This window comes from Trachemys scripta, chromosome 14 (assembly GCF_013100865.1).
Source record: "Trachemys scripta elegans isolate TJP31775 chromosome 14, CAS_Tse_1.0, whole genome shotgun sequence".
Classification (NCBI taxonomy): Eukaryota; Metazoa; Chordata; order Testudines; family Emydidae; genus Trachemys; species Trachemys scripta.
In genome coordinates, this window is record NC_048311.1 from 18993607 (window position 1) to 19009745 (window position 16139).

The 16139-nt window shown below is 40.4% G+C and overlaps 1 protein-coding gene across 1 annotated transcript in view; it reads left to right on the forward strand.

Moving 5' to 3' along the window:
* Nucleotides 1-16139, forward strand: part of UBE2O (ubiquitin conjugating enzyme E2 O) — an 84697-nt gene that overhangs the window by 464 nt on the left and 68094 nt on the right. The window lies entirely within an intron of this gene.

Here is a 16139-nt window from a genome sequence, read left to right on the forward strand (position 1 = left end):
CAGCTGCACCCCGCGCCTTGGTGCTCTGCCACCCTGCAGCCGCGATCCGCCAGCCCCGCTCGGGAATCCCCGGACCGCTGCGCTGGCTTCCCGGGGCTGCCGCTCCTCGCGATCATCGCCCCTAACCATGGAGCGCCTCAGTCCTGTGCGCCCCCTGCCCCGCATGCAGCCGCTCACGCTGGGGTGCTGAGAGCCACTGAGCCAAACTGCAAATCCTGTATGGGATGGAAACCACTGCAAGCCAGCACCTGCTGCAGCCCCTAGTTCCAGCACCTATGCGCTCATGACATTTGGCATAATTGCATAGCATACTCTGCTCAGGGACATGGGTTGTAACAACAAAGGGATTGTGACTTCCTAGGGGCAGGGGCTTTATCCACCAATTGCCATGCTAGCCTGTGGGGTTATGCACAAAGATGCCAAAGGCACAGCTGTCTCTTAATGGGAAAACGTATCTTGCAATTATTCCTAATCTCAAGAGGCACTTTAGTATGGGATTGATTATTCCTTATTACTATAATCTGTTCTCTCTTGTTGGACATTTCATTGGCCTCTTATGTATGCTAATTTTGTTGGGATTGAAATATATTTCCCTTCTTTCAGGAGGCTTTAAAGGCAGTAATTAAATCTCCTTGCCTCTCTAACCTGGAGAGGCTACAGCTCTTATCTGCATAGAGGAGATCAAAATGTAGCTGTTTCATTTGGATTTTGGTTTAAATTTAAAATAATCCTAAAAAGTCCAGAAAACTGGTAAAGGCCATTGCCTGTGAAGGTGAATTAAACAGTGCCTGGTAATAGAGTCTCTCTTCTTTGGGGAGAAGTGGGTGCACTATGTATTTTTTTAAAACCTCAACATAGGGGAGTTAACTGCTAAGTACAATAGCTTTGGACAGTTAAAGATTTCAGTGTGACATAGTGGTGTACAGATATGAAGTGGATTCATGGATTTGCACTTTTTTTCTGAATGATTATTCCTATCAGTCTTGCACATGTTAACTTGTGACCTTTCATTGTTGTTCAAAGGCTGCAAGGTGTGAGTGTTCGAGGTCTGGTTTAGAGTACTCCCACTTCCCAAAGTTAGTCTAGTGCTGGGTTTTACGCACAGTGACTGACAATACTTGGGAGACAAAAGAGAGAGAGGGCACTCTAACATAATACAAAGGGGCCTGGGATGAATGGGTGTCACACAGAGCAGAAGGCCTGTGCTATCATCGAAACAGAAAGAGGCTGCATGCTATTTTATGGTGGTAAGTGAAGATATGAGTTTCTTAGCATAATCTTTTACCCGCCTCCTCAAAAATCATGCAACAGAAGTCTGTTGAAGAAAGCAATGCATTTGTAATTCTAGTAGAAATTGGTAGGATCACACAACACTAATAAGTAGAGCCAAATGTAGATTGTATTGTCACTAGGCATGTTGAATCTTGTTTAAAATGTATGAAAAATGAATAAGGTATATCCACAATATCTCTTTAATAAAATAATAATAAAAAAAAAAGCAACAACAAAAAATCCCAAACCCTCATTTTGGATTTGTGGTCCTTAAGTGAGAATGATTGCTTTTCAAATAAAATCTTCGGCCAAAATTTTTAAATTCGGTGCCTAAAGTTAACCTTTCAAATTCATTTGGAAACGCCTTAAATCAGGGCTCTTGGAATGTGTAAATATGGATTTAGGAGTCTAACGTTAAGCTCTCAGATTTCAAAATGTTAGCCTTGTTATATTTATATCACATTGCAATATGGAAAACACAGAAGTCCTGAAAGTAACAGAATTCAAAGGAGACCACTTAAATGAGTAGCTCCTTTCCTTTCCCTTTTATAGTCATATAGCTTCAGTGGGGGTGTTAGACTATACAGGTAATATGCAGAAGTGCCCAAATTGTCCTATTGACTTTCCATATGAAAATCTGCCCCAATGACAAAATTGATGGGAACGTCAAGTACAAGATGGACTGCAATTTAATTTTGGTTAAAAACAGTATCTTACATAAACCTGAGACCAATAGAAGTATAGCCGTGAAATAATTTTTTTTTTGCTATAATCATTTTTTTAAATAATCTTCCCAGTATTTCTTCTAACTCAAATATTGCACTGTTAATAGGTGAGAACCGAAATGTTAAACTGACACATCAACTCTTCATTGTCTGAGCTCAGAGAGATGCAAAATGTAAACGCCACATAATTATTGTTGGGAGGAGAACATTAATTGCCATTTTAATAGTTTATGATGTTAGTAACCAACTGTAGGCAAGGGTATCTAATTTTTAATACAAGGTTGAGTCTGACTCTTGCAAAGGTACCTCTAGCTGTGAGATTGCAAATTTCACTTTCTTTGAAAGTATTTGACTTGATTACCTAAAGCCTGATAACATTAAATCAGGGATTTGAGATTAAAATTCTTCTCCACTCTCCTCCCAGTTCTTTTGAAAGCCTACTTTTCTTACTGTTAGTCAGTTTTGCAATGGAGAGGGACTTAGAGATAGTCTCAAGGCTTAGAGTCAGCAGACTGGATTCTTTATTCCAGCTCTGCCATTGACCACTTATGACCATGAGCAAGTCACTTGGGGGATGTCTGCATGGAGTAGCCATGAGCACTAGAGAGTTGTTTGAAACAGCACTACTTAAAAGCACTAGGGAACTTTTAATGGGCAGTAGCAGGGTCTGAATGGTCGGATTAATGCACAGTGTGTTAGTGTGCTTGAGAAATCATGCCCCCATAGTGCATTACCCTACCATGTAGAATTGCTTTTGGTTTATGCCTCAGTGTCCTTATGTGGAAATGTGGACACTCCTCTACCTCACACAGATGTTGTGAGGCTTAATTCATTGATGTGTGTAAAGCACTTTAAGATCTTTAGATAGGAGCTTTCAGTGTAAAATAATATTACTGGCAAGTGCACGCATTTAGCACCAGAGAGGGCAGAAATCCAGAAAAGGCTCTTGTAGCAACATATAAGGATAGCAGAAAATAAATAACCACTAACTTCTTATGCAAATGTGGAAAGTTGCAATGCTGTTCTCTAAACTACTTAACCAGGCAACCTGAATTAGAAGCCTACCACCATTCCTAACTTGTTAGGGAATAGACAGTGATAACAAACTAATCTTTTTCATTCCTGATCCTAGCTAGGTTGGCTTTCCTGTGCTTACATTTTGTGGCAGTAAATGTTGCAGACCAGTGTTTGCTTGGATTTAAATGATTGCCTACATTAATACCAAGTTTAGTAAAATTATCCTCTTACAACAGAATGTGAATTTAAGACCTATGGTAACGGATGAAGATCCTTTGGCCTCACCATTGGAACAAGTACATTAAGCTTGCTTATTACTTATTTGATTCCTAAATATGGTTATATTCCTAAATCGGTTTCATGAGTAGTATCAGTAGCAAGGTTCTTCTCTGGTGGCATAGACTCTGGCATTCACACCAGATTTTTATATTTTACCTCTTCATGCTCCCTTCAAGCCTGCCTTCCTGTCCTCTGCATGTAATCTCAGGCACTGAAACAATTTAAAAATCTTCGTTGCTGAATAGCCAAAAAATCTTCAGTGTTGGGAGCGTGCATCTTATCTGTGTCCTGGCTTATCCTCAACCCCTTCTTAAAATCATGTAGCAAAACTTGAATTGCCCTCCTTGGTGATTTAAGCTGCACACGCACTGTCTTCACATTGAACGTAATGCTTGCTCTGTGTACATTATATTTAATTTGCCATCCTAAAGAGAGAGAGCCATTGCTGACTGGCATCAGTGTCTGAAAGTTGCAGCAGCCACTTTCCTAGCAAAGTAATCACAAACATTTTGAACCCAGTCTAACTTTCATTTCAAGAGTTTCTCCCCCAATATGAACATAAGAATGGCCCTACTGGGTCAGACCAAGGGTCCATCTCGCCCAGTATCCTGTCTTCTGACGGTGGCCAGCACCAGGTGCCCCAGTGGGAACGAACAGAACAGGTAATGATCAAGTGATCCATCCCCTGTCGCCCATTCCCAGCTTCTGGCAAACAGAGGCTAGGGACAGCATTCCTGCCCATCCTGGCTAATAGCCATTGATGGACCTATCCTCTATGAATTTATCTAGTTCTTTTTTGAACCCTGTTATGGTCTTGGCCTTCACAACATCCTCTGGCAAGGAGTTCCTCAGGTTGACTGTGCATTGTGTGAAGAAATACTTCCTTTTATTTGTTTTAAACCTGCTGCCTATTAATTTCATTTGGTGATCCTTAGTTCTTGTGTTATGAGAAGTGATAAACAACACTTTCTTATTTACTTTCTCTATACCTGTCATGATTTTATAGACCTCAATCATATCTCCCCTTAGCCGACTCTTTTCCAAGGTGAAAAGTCTGTCTTATTAATCGCACCTCAGATGGAAGCCGTTCCATACCCTAAACATTTTTGTGCCCTTTTCTGACCTTTTCCAATTCCAATATATCTTTTTTGGGGTGGGGCGACCACATCTGCATACAGTACTCAAGATTCAGAGTGGTAGCCGTGTTAGTCTGTATCAGCAAAAAGGAGGAGAAGTACTTGTGGCACCTTAGAGACTAACAATTTATTAACTAACTTGTTTGTTATTTACTAACAAATTTGTTAGTCTCTAAGGTGCCACAAATATTCAAGATGTGGGCCTACCATGGATTTATATAGAGGCAACCTGGTATTTTCTGTCCTATTATCTATCCCTTTCTTAATTATTTCCAGCATTCTGTTTGCTTTTTGGACTGCCGCTGCACATTGAGTGGAAGTTTTCAGAGAACTATCCACAATCCAAGATCTTTCTGGAGTGGTAACAGCTAATTTAGACCCCATCATTTTATATGTATAGTTGGGATTATGCTTTCCAATGTGCATTACTTTGCATTTATCAACATTGAATTTCATCTGCCATTTTCTTGCCCAGTCACCCAGTTTTGAGAGATCCTTTTGTATGCATTTAGGAAAGGTAGTGAGCGAAAATGCACAAGTGTATTTAATGTTAATAAGTACTTTGTGATCCATTTAAAAATACTTTCCCCTTCTCTTATAATTTTTCAACCCAGAATCTCAGAGCTCTTTTCACCCTCTGATCTTCACAAAGCCTGGTATTCCTGTTTTCTAGATGGGGAAAATGAGGCTAAGTTCACAGGAGGCTGAGCTCACTGGAGGTCTGATCTCCTGACTTCCAGTTCTATGCTCTAATCACTAGACAATGCTTACTCCACAGTAGTAAAAGAGACATACAACTGTCGTACTGCATCTACCTTCATGCCAAGGGAGTTGGGTTAGTGCTGTTCTAGATTTTTTTTTTTTTTTTCCCCCTCAAGTGACAAATAATAGTGCTAGTTTGTTTTTTCAATTATCATGCTCAGCATGGGTTATTGGCAATGAAAAAAAAATCCATTCCAATATTGCCTCGTAATAGAACTGGTACTGCATGTCCTTATTGTGTAGGTCGGGAGTATGCTGATTGAGTAGCTTTTCGCAAAAATTTATGGGGATCCAGGACTGGAACAGCAGGGTCAAGGTACAGTGACAGAACTGTGTTGGAAGTTTGTGTTCTGGTGCTAGTGAAGCTAACGAGTTAGTACTGCAATTTGCTCTAAGTTTTTTTTATTGTTGCTGCTGTTCCATTCAGAACTGCACTGGAAACAGATTCTAGCCAGCAAGCCTCGTCAGTGTTAATTCAGTGACTGTTCGGTTTTGTTGACGTCAGATAACTTCTTGTTTTCTTTAGTTACCCCTGAAGACTCATTGCAGATCCAACTCTGCTTCCATCCCACACAGTTCTCCTGTACCCTCCCACTATTTATTACTATAATTTCTTGACCTCAAATGCTGAGTCATGAATATGAGGCAGGAAAACTTTTTTTAAAGAAATCAGTCTGATTTATTTCAAAACTTCTCTTTTTGTTTGGATTCTGTCCCTTAGTTTAAATCAAAACAGATAACTTTTAAACTACCATGGTTCCGTATTTGCACTGTGAGGGAAGGTCTGTGCTGTCGCTTCTCTTTATCCCTCTTGTACTTGGTATCAAACTTATCTTTTGAGTCTCAAATACATAAGAATGGCCATACAGGTTCAGATTAATAGTCTATCCATCTAGCCCAGTATCCTGTTTTCTGACAGTGGCCAGTGCCAGATGCCTCAGAGGGAGTGAACAGAACAGGGCAGCTTATCAAGCGATCCATCCCTGAAGGCTGGAATCTGTGCTTCTTATTGTAAATGAGTCGGTGGTAATGGTCTGGTCCTGTGAGGTTATGGGGTGCCATAGCTTCAACAGGAATTAAGGCTGCAGAGTATGGAACAGCCCTTGTGAGCTCCATCCTAAATTCTGAGTAATGTGGCTAGTTGTAGAAAATGTACTTGCCGTCCATTAGCAAGGGGCAACATGATGAGAAGGTGCCCACCGATTCTTCTAGGATAAACATGCAGCAACCCTCTTCCCCCCAACCCCTTTCCCTCCCAGCACTCTGTGCTTTGCAGTTTTTCTCTCCAGTCTAATTCAGATCATGCAGTATGGGTTATTTAGGTGTTAATCGTGGCTAGAGAGTTGGTATGTGATACATAACCATGATTGATGGATAAAAAATTAAGAGCTTGCGAAACCTTCCATCTTCAAAGGCAGCCGGCATGTTTTTCTGTTTAGAAATTCATAGATGTAGAGTATTTTAGCTTTTAACAGGTAAAGATGGATGGTTCTGGGTCACATACGTATGATTTCTTGTCAGGCACCATGAATAAATGCTGATCGCTGTGCAGAATTGTAGTTTTGATGCGGTACGCAAATGTAATACCCCATCACCATTATTACTGGTTTTTATTGAGCAGGGGAAGCTGTATCTAACCCTCTCTTGCTTCTGACATTTCAGTTGGTCTCTCTGGGGATTTCGTAGGAACCACCTGACATTCACAGCGGTTAGAGAAGAGGAGAAGGCTTACTGGAATTTTTGCAGTTCTGGGAAAAATTGATTCACTTTAGTGGATAACTTGTTCCAACCCTCTGAATATCTATTACAAAGTTATTTGCAATTGACTTGATTGTCCATTTTGCTCTGCAGGTTGAAGACTTTGATTCATTTGACTCTGGCTATATAGACAAAAGGTATGTCTACACTATGGAGACTATGGCTGTGTCAACGCTACGGCATAGCTATGTCCGCATAAGTAGGCGGGCATAACTCCATTGTGTAGATGCAATTTTGCTGACAGAAGGTTTTTTTCTGTGGTGTATGAGCATCAGATCCCCAAATGAAGTTAGCTATGTCGACAGACGCCCTCTTCAATAGCTGCTGTGGTCAGGACTGTGTGGTCAGGGGTGTAGTTTTTTTGACTGATGTAGCTATGCTGATACAATTTTTCAGTGTAGACCAGGCCTCGGGGATCATCACAAGTATTTTATAATAAAAATGAAACCTTGTGCAGCCTGCAATATCAAAACCACTTAAATAACAGCTAGCATTGTTCCATGAGGGGTTATTTTGAGACATTAAGGATAGGAAAATAATATAGTATGAAGTGCATGGAAGTGGTGGAATTATAGGCAAACCAAGAAATCCATACATAATTATGCCAAACTGCATCCATTTTTTTTTAATATTTATAAAATCTTTCATCAGGGAAATGCATTGAAATGCAGCATCTCTTTTCTAGTGTTGATTTTGCAGCAAATCAGCTGCCTTCACCACGACGTACAGTTAACTGAAAAATAATATCCATTTGTTAAGTTCCCATAACTACTAAAAATGAAAAATAACTTCGACATTTGTTAAATGTCCAACGAGACAAGAGAATGAAAATCCAGTCCAGCCGTTAAAGTACTTTCCTACGTAAGTGAGGCTTTTGCTGCAACCCTCATAAGAAATCCTCCTTCATTTACATTATGCAAGTCAGAGAGCAGGCTGCCACAGACAAGCAGTTTAAAGCAGCTCTGAAAATTTGATTTTGTCATCTCTCCTGGAGAATCTGCATTGAGTTCAAACAGCAGAATTTTTCTGACAGATGCTTTTGAGGACAAGATTTCACTTGTTTTCCTCCCCTTCCACCACCTTTCCATATCCCTCCCTCAGATCCCCCTTCTTGTCAATGAATAGAGACATAATTTTAATGTTTGGTGTCTGTGTTGGCGCTAGGAGCAATGTTAATAACTGACATTTGCAAAGCTAAAAGCCTCATCCCACTTGACTGTTTAATTACTTGAGGGATTTCAGAGTCTCTGAAGGTTGACAACACCTTTCTTAAATGCTGGCTAGGAAGAACCTGCTTCATTGTTTCCATTCTGCCTGTTCCCTCCCCACCATGTGCTTCTTTTTTCTTAAAATGGAACATCATCATCTTAGAAAACAACATTCTTCTCTGAAATCTTTGTACCTACTATTACACGACACATTTACAGTTACTAGAACTGAAAGACGAGAGAGACTAGCTTTTTCAGTTTTGCTTTGTCCATTTGACAGAATTTGAATGTGTAATTCAGTTTTGCTGTTTCTCCAGTACAGTTTTTCTCCCATTTGTGGAGGTCTGTCTTTAACATAGTCATAAAGAGGGAAGAAAAACACTTTTAAAAATAGTATTATGTGATTCTGAAACCACAATAATTGTTAGGAGGCTTCTTTAAAAAAAAAAAAAGATTTCAAGTTGACAGTTTAAATAGCAAATAAATGTAAATTTAAATAAATACATAAAAATCCTACTTGCCATTTCCCATCGCCATTTCACCTACATGTACGTTCACAGCTTTTTGCCTGGATGTTTGCTCATATTTATCAGGGACTTCATTCTTTGACAAGTCAGGATATTACAGCAGTTTAAAAGGGAATCTACCAACTTGACTTTTGTGAAATTGACTAACTCCAGAAAAAGTCATTTCCCCATATTTCACTCCTGTTAAATACTGTTGTCCTTTTAAAATTCCATCTTTTTTGAGATGTATAAGGGTTTTTCTTCTCTCCTGTTGATGGTTATAACTAGGGCCCTACTAAATTCATGGTCCATTTTGGTCAATGTCACAGTCAATGGACTTTAAAAATCGTAAATTTCATGATTTCAGATATTTAAATCAGAAATGTCATGGTGTTGTAACTATAGGAGTCCTGACCCAACTCTGAAGGCAAGAGCGCAGAAGTGAGGGTGGCATCATATGGTATTGCCACCTTTACTTCTCCACTGCTGCTGGCAGGGTGCTGCCTTCAGAGCTGGGTGCCTGGCCAGCAGCCACAGCTCTCCAGCCACCCTGCTCTGAAGGCAGCGCAGAAGTGAGGGTGGCAATACTGCGACCCTCCTTCAATAACCTTCCTGCCCTTCCCCCCCCCCCCCATGACCCTCTTTTGGATCAGGACCCCAAGTTTGAGAAACGCTGGTTCCCCCTGTGAAATCTGTATAGTATAGTGTAAAAGTACACAAAAGACCAGATTTCACAGTCCGTGATGCATTTTTCCCGGTGGTGAATTTGGTGGGGCCCTAGTTATAATGGTATTTTCAGAAAGAGAGAAGCTGACTATTTAGGGGCTACAGTGAAATTGGCTATAAAGGAAGTACTGTCAAATGCACCAAATAAACTGAAAAAATACGGCTTGTTTTTGCTAACTTCTTTCAGCTGTAGTGTTCTTGGAGGTTACGGATAACTATAGTAGGTACAGGTTTCAGAGGGATAGCCATGTTAGTTTTTATCAGCATAAACAACAAGGAGTCCTTGTGGCACCTTGGAGACTAACAAATTTATTTGGGCATAAGCTTTCGTGGGCTATAACCCACTTCATCAGATGCATGGAGTGAAAAATACAGTAGGCAGGTATAAATATACAGCATATGAAAAGATAGGAGTTGCCTTACCAATAGAGGGGTGCAGTGCTAATGAGGCCAATTCAATCCGTATGGATGTGCCCCGTTCCCAACAGTTGACAAGAAGGGGTGAATATCAACAGGGAAAATTACTTTTTGCAGTGATCCAGCCACTCCCAGTCTTTATTCAGACCTAATTTGATGGTGTCCAGTTTGCAAATTAATTCCAGTTCTTCAGTTTCTCGTTGAAGTCTGTTTTTGAAGGTTTTTTTTGTTGAAGAATGGCCACTTTTAAGTCTGTTGTTGAGTGTTTGGGGAGATTGAAGTGCTCTCCTACTGGTTTTTGAATGTTACAATTCTTGATGTCTGACTTGTGTCCATTTATTCTTTTGCGTAGAGACTGTCCGGTTTGGCCAATGTACATAGCAGAGGAGCATTGCTGGCACATGATGGCATATACAACATTTTTCAGAAAAAATGTGATTTCCTCTCCTCCTCCCCCACCCCACGATTGGCAGGTTTCTCTTGAAAGGATTAATGCATTTAAACCATAAGTGCTTTATATACTGTACATGCAAAGATCACTGCAGCTACCTCATGGGTAAAGCATGTTAGTTGTTTAACAGCAATACTCCAACAATTCAGGGAAAGAAGTGACAAATAATACCTGATTTAACATAAAACTTTGAAGGTGGATTTCTACTATGCTGCATGTAATTACCCTGGCCAGAAAGTAGGGTACCAGTTGGAATTTAAGAACTGAATGAAAATTTGTTCAAGTACAGCAGTGCTGACATTTTCACATGTTGACTCTGAAAGTCCCTATGACAGCCATGAGGCACAACCAGGATGTGACTGTGCCACTTCCGTATTGTAGTACAGGAATCTAATGTCCTTGGTGTGTCTGTGGTTACCTTCATTCCTGACTTGACTGCAGAGTCAGAACTGGTTTCTGGGTTTGCTTTCTCCATCTTAGCTTGTTTTGGATCTTCCTTCAGAACCTAGCTGTGTATTGAAACAAATAGGCCATCAAGCTATAATAATAACAAAGTTACGGTGTGTTGGCTATGTCTGTACAATAATAAAAGCTGCACTGAGCCTTGTCTCCAGACTGCAGAGTTACGGGCTCGTTGCTGTAAGACATTGCTCGAGCTCCACAGAGAATCTGACAAAGCGAAACCCTCATTGAAAGTTTAACCACTGGATGAAAATCTTCTCTATAAAAATACTGGAATAGACACCTCTATAACTCCTACAAATCCATTTTGGACATTGACAAACCAATTTGTAGTGGGGAAGAATGTAGAAATTTGGCTTTTGTTATGTGCAGTTCAGCTACTCTAAAGGAGATATGCCGGGTAAGCACTGAATTCAATATTTTTTCCCCTTTCACAGGATAGCCATCCTTACAAATAGGAAGGTTAAAAGCACAAGGCCAAGAGGGTCAGATTTTAAAAATCTGTTAAAACTACAGATTTTTTCCAAAGAAATCATCCATTTTATGTCTAATTTGTTTTCACTGTGGGCGCACATAGGTAAGTGTACGTACGTACTATTAACTTTAAATACGTTAAGAGCATTCATGTGTTCAGCATTATTGGCATCCTCTAGCGAAAGGAGTAATAACCTGTTGGAATGGGGACATTTATTGGCTAGTAAGTCACTTGAGGCAGTGACCTCATCTCCTTCTGTGTCTTATACAAGGCCAGACATTGGCATTTAATAACAAATGAATAATTAGAAACTAAATCAAATACTGCTTTGGCCTCTGTGTACCTTTCTTTATAGGACCTGCAGACTTTTATGAGGTTTTTACCCTTTATGTGTCTAGTTTCCAGCACTTGTGTACCCCAGATTAATTATATGTAGGTGTATTGAGGGACAGATGAACACAAAGCTGGAAAGCTCATTTGTCTTGTGTATTTTTCAGCATTTGGCCAAGACTTTCAAAATTGGGTGCCTAAGGTTAGGCTCCTGAACTAGTGGCCCAGTGTTTAAAGGTTTTGAGCAGCCACCCACTCTTTGGGATCACACGGAGCTGCTGGGTGCTGAGCCCTTTTGAAAATTGTGCCATTTATTTAGGGTCCTAAATATGGATTTAGTCCCAATTTTAGGCCTCCAGTTCTAAAAATCATGGCCTTTGTTTTCTTTGTCGCAGTTCTGGTGCCACTGCCCAGTATGAAATGGCTGAACACGGTATGAAGATCACAAACTGTGGGAAAGCTGGGGAGGGGAAGGAGAGTAATCAGTATCACATTAAACCTTCTGTTAAGTCTGTGAGCTTTTTCCCCCCAGTACACCTCTACCCCGATACAACGCGACCCGATATAACATGAATTCGGATATAACGTGGTAAAGCAGTGCTCGGGGGGGCGGGGCTGCGCACTCCGGCGGATCAAAGCAAGTTCGCTATAACGCGGTTTCACCTATAACACGGTAAGATTTTTTTGGCTCCTGAGGACAGCGTTATATTGGAGTAGAGGGGTAGTAAATTTTAAACAGAAAACTCTCTTCAGTTTGCATTTGCGATGCTATCATTTCACAGCCTCCGTTCATGTCTCTTTTCTGAGATGAACAGAAACCAAATGGCTCTGGCATTGCTCCATTAAGCAGCAGCTATTTTATAGCATAAAAATTGCACCACTTGCAGTTCCTTATTCAGCACACATCAAACACTGCTTAGGTGATAAGTTCTTATCGCTTCTTGTGATGTTGATGCTCCTTTTATGAAGGATGGGGCTCTGACTGGTAAAGAGGCTAGATAGGGAGAAGCAAAGACCAGGAGGGAAGAGGGCTAATTAATTGCCAGGTAAAAGAGAAGGTCTCAACTCTGTTCTTTAGATTGAAGCAGGGGATTTTCTACTGGCTTAGTTCATCATTTTTATTAAAAATAACTGGGCAGTATTTCCAGCACATTCAGTGGAAGATGAAGCTCCTGCTTAGAGTAAAATACATTAGTGCTAGAGGGGCTGGAATTAATTCCATCGTGACTTTTTTTAACCTACTTTTCAAAAGACACTATTATAATTTTCTTGAGAATGAAAGAGGATTATATGTACGAATCATTTTTGTTTTAAGAAATAGGGTTCTGTTTCTCTGCTGATAATGATACTTAGTGCTTACTTAGCACTTTTAATCTTCAAAGCATTTTCCAAACACTAATATGGCAGGACCTCTGTGGCCATTTCTCCATTTGGGAAACTTGGCAAAAATTTCCCAGTATTGCTCACACTACTTCTGTCAGGTGGTATTAGCGATATGGGGAGCCCTAATGAAGTTGGGCTGCTCTTGTGTTAAGTACTCTGTTCATTAGACCTGCTCTAAGCAGGTTAGACAGCATGGTAATAAAAACACCTGCAAAGCTGCACCTGAGCTGTGTTAATTTCAGGAAACTTTCTGAAAATCCTCAGTGCAGAGACAGCCAGAGACTTTTGTTCTGGACATATTATCCCTCCTCCAGGACTTTCATAGCACATCGGCTCACGTGCTGTGTAGGTGCAGCATGTTGCCACTATACAATCACAGTCTACGTTCAAGTTTCAGGAGTTATCCCTACTGATTCTGGAGCTCAGCTCACCTTTACAAAGGTCTGTTTATTTGCTGTGATGAGTAACTTTTTTGACTAGCAAGTAAACGCTCTAATGGGGAAAAATGCTAAAGAATTTAGCAAGGATACTTTTGTGTGGTCTAGAAAACTTTTATGACAATTTTGGAAGGGTGTCTCAAACATTTTGTATTAGAAATGTATTCAGTAATGTGTAATAGGCCGTTAACTTCTGGAAGGATGTTTAATACCTTTAAGGTCTTTTATAGAATCCAAGAGGTATTAAGAATCTATCTTAGTCACTAGTTAAATGAACTGATTGTAGAGCTTAGCCCTGAGTGTAAGTGTGGTGAAGCACAATCATAACTAACATATCTACGATGACTTCTCTGACCAGAATGGACACTATTATTTTTCTTCATCATGCTAAGGTCCACAGCTCTGTTACAATGGGGCGTTCAGCTTGCTTGCCATGTGAAGGCAGAATCAAACCGGTCAGTCACAGGCAGCAGGGGAATGCCCCACCCTCTTGACGTCCTTGTCTCCTCCTTTCCCCTCCGCCCTCAGCAGTTCTGTCTGTCTCCCCAGCATCAGCCAGAACTTTACTAAAGGAAAGGTCAACATTTTATTTTAAATATCCAACTTAACATTTTGCCTCATCATTTATCTGTCTAATCCCTGCAGTGTCCCAGACTGCGTTTGCCTTTTAGGGAGATTGTCCTTTCATCTCTGCTTCCCCTTCTGTTTTTGAAGTTGGGAGCTTTCTCTGAGATCCAGTATGGTACTCAGGACAGAGTAGTCATGTCTCCTGAACTGAGATCAGCCATGTAGCCATTATCTATAAATTCACCAAATTTGAAATTTGGGTCATCCAGTATTTAGCCAGTGCCATTTTTGTTGGAAGTCTTCTCCACATCCTAATGCCCAGGGGAAGATGGAGGACGTAAATTGTATGTAAACATTCCCAAATACAGTATATAAGGAACGATTCTGCTTCCCACCCTGAAGTCATACTGCTGTGAAAATCCTGTTGTAACAGATCTGTGGACCTCAGCATGAATAACAGTAGGAAAAGAGGTGTGCTTACCAGAAAATGTCCTTACTTTGAGTAACAATGTCCACAGGTGCAGCCAACCACGGAGACAGATGGATCATCCAGAATAAAGAGGGAAATTGACATCCAAAGATTTGGGTTTGGTTTGTTTGGGGGGGATTTCCCATGCTTTGTAATAAGAGAAATCATTGTGCTTTTTTTCTCAATGTATATTTAACACAAATTCTGTAGTTAGGGAAAGTAGATCTAAATGGTCCTGGCTGTGGAAATTATCTCAACTGGGAGAAACTCCAGGGGGCAGGCCATTCCCCTGCTGCCAGTGGCTCACAGGTCTGGTTCTGGCCCTGAGCTGCAAGCTGGCTAAAGTACCCATTGTGATGAATCTGTGGACCTTTATTGCTCAAAGAGGTGAAATTTTCATGTAAGCTGAGATGAAATTTTCCTATTCCAAACCATAGTTTGTAGCCTGGTTTGCTGAGCATTCTTCAAAGGGGAAAAAAAATCCCTGTCCATACTGGTCAGAGAAACTACTAGAACTCTACTTGACTAACATTCAAGTCCAACATTTGATAATACCTAAAAAAGCAATTTGCTCTCTCTCATACAATAACCATTGAGTGTTGGGAAGGTGTGAGGAGCTGCAGATTAGCTGGAATATTGATAGAGGATTGTAGTAGGTGAAGTGGGAATTCTGAGAAAATAATAGTTGTTGACATATGTGCTCTTCATTTGTCTGCTCATCTTTGGGTACGATGAGCGCAGAGGGTATGCGTGTGTGTGACTCCTCTTCCCTATCCTCTAGTCGTTTCCTAGTTCTGGTGTAATTAAAAAGGAGATGGCAAAATGATGATGAAAGAAGGGAGTTACCCATGCATTTGGGTAATCCTTTATGGCTAACTGGTGAGGTACCATGCAGCATCGGAATGGGAGAGAATAATCAAACCCAATGCACAAATATTTACCCCATACCTTAAGCATCTGCGTCCTAAACCATCTTCTTAATACATTTGTTTAATTAAGATACCAAACTAATCTGCTAATCCTAGCTAAAAGATGTTTGGTGTCTCTGCATATCCACCAAAGCTGTGAACCTGTTGCCATCTATCGTTGTTTCCATGAAAGCCACACAGATTTTTGTTTTTGTAGTGGCTTATTGTATTGGTCGTACAGTTTTACAATAACCATCTATTCGCCCAGAACATCTACTGACGCATGTTGCTGAATTAGTTTATCACCTGCTCTTTGGTCTCCCAGACTAGAAAGTTCCTCTGTTTAGTTTTATGTGGGGTTAGAAATTTGTCCTGTACCAACACAAGATGTCCTTTAGTTCACAAAGTAAATCTGCCCTGTAATGGCTATCGTGGTAAAGTGTTAAGCCCTGGATAGGTTATTCTGCTGTAACAAAATGATGAAAAGGGCTGCATTTTTTTTTTTTTTTTAATTTTTTTGGGGGGGGTTGTGAATAATGGGTTGTCTTAATGCCTGATTCTCTGCTGCCTTCCACCTTGTATAAACATGAATACCAGTGGAAAATAGGCATTAAATGCTACAGTGGATAAAAATGAATGGAGGATTTCTGATTTGATAGCATTTCGCATCCTCTCTGCATTTGTAAGGCCGAGTAGAATTGGTCTCTTAAAGTATAAAGCTCAAATCATTGAGATAGTTGATGCCACAGGGACTTGTGCAGCCTTCCATTTCCTGCACTTCTTTTCCTTTTGTCTAAGAACAAGTTGTTTCCAGTTCAGTATTCAACACCACTTCTGTCAGGGTAATATAT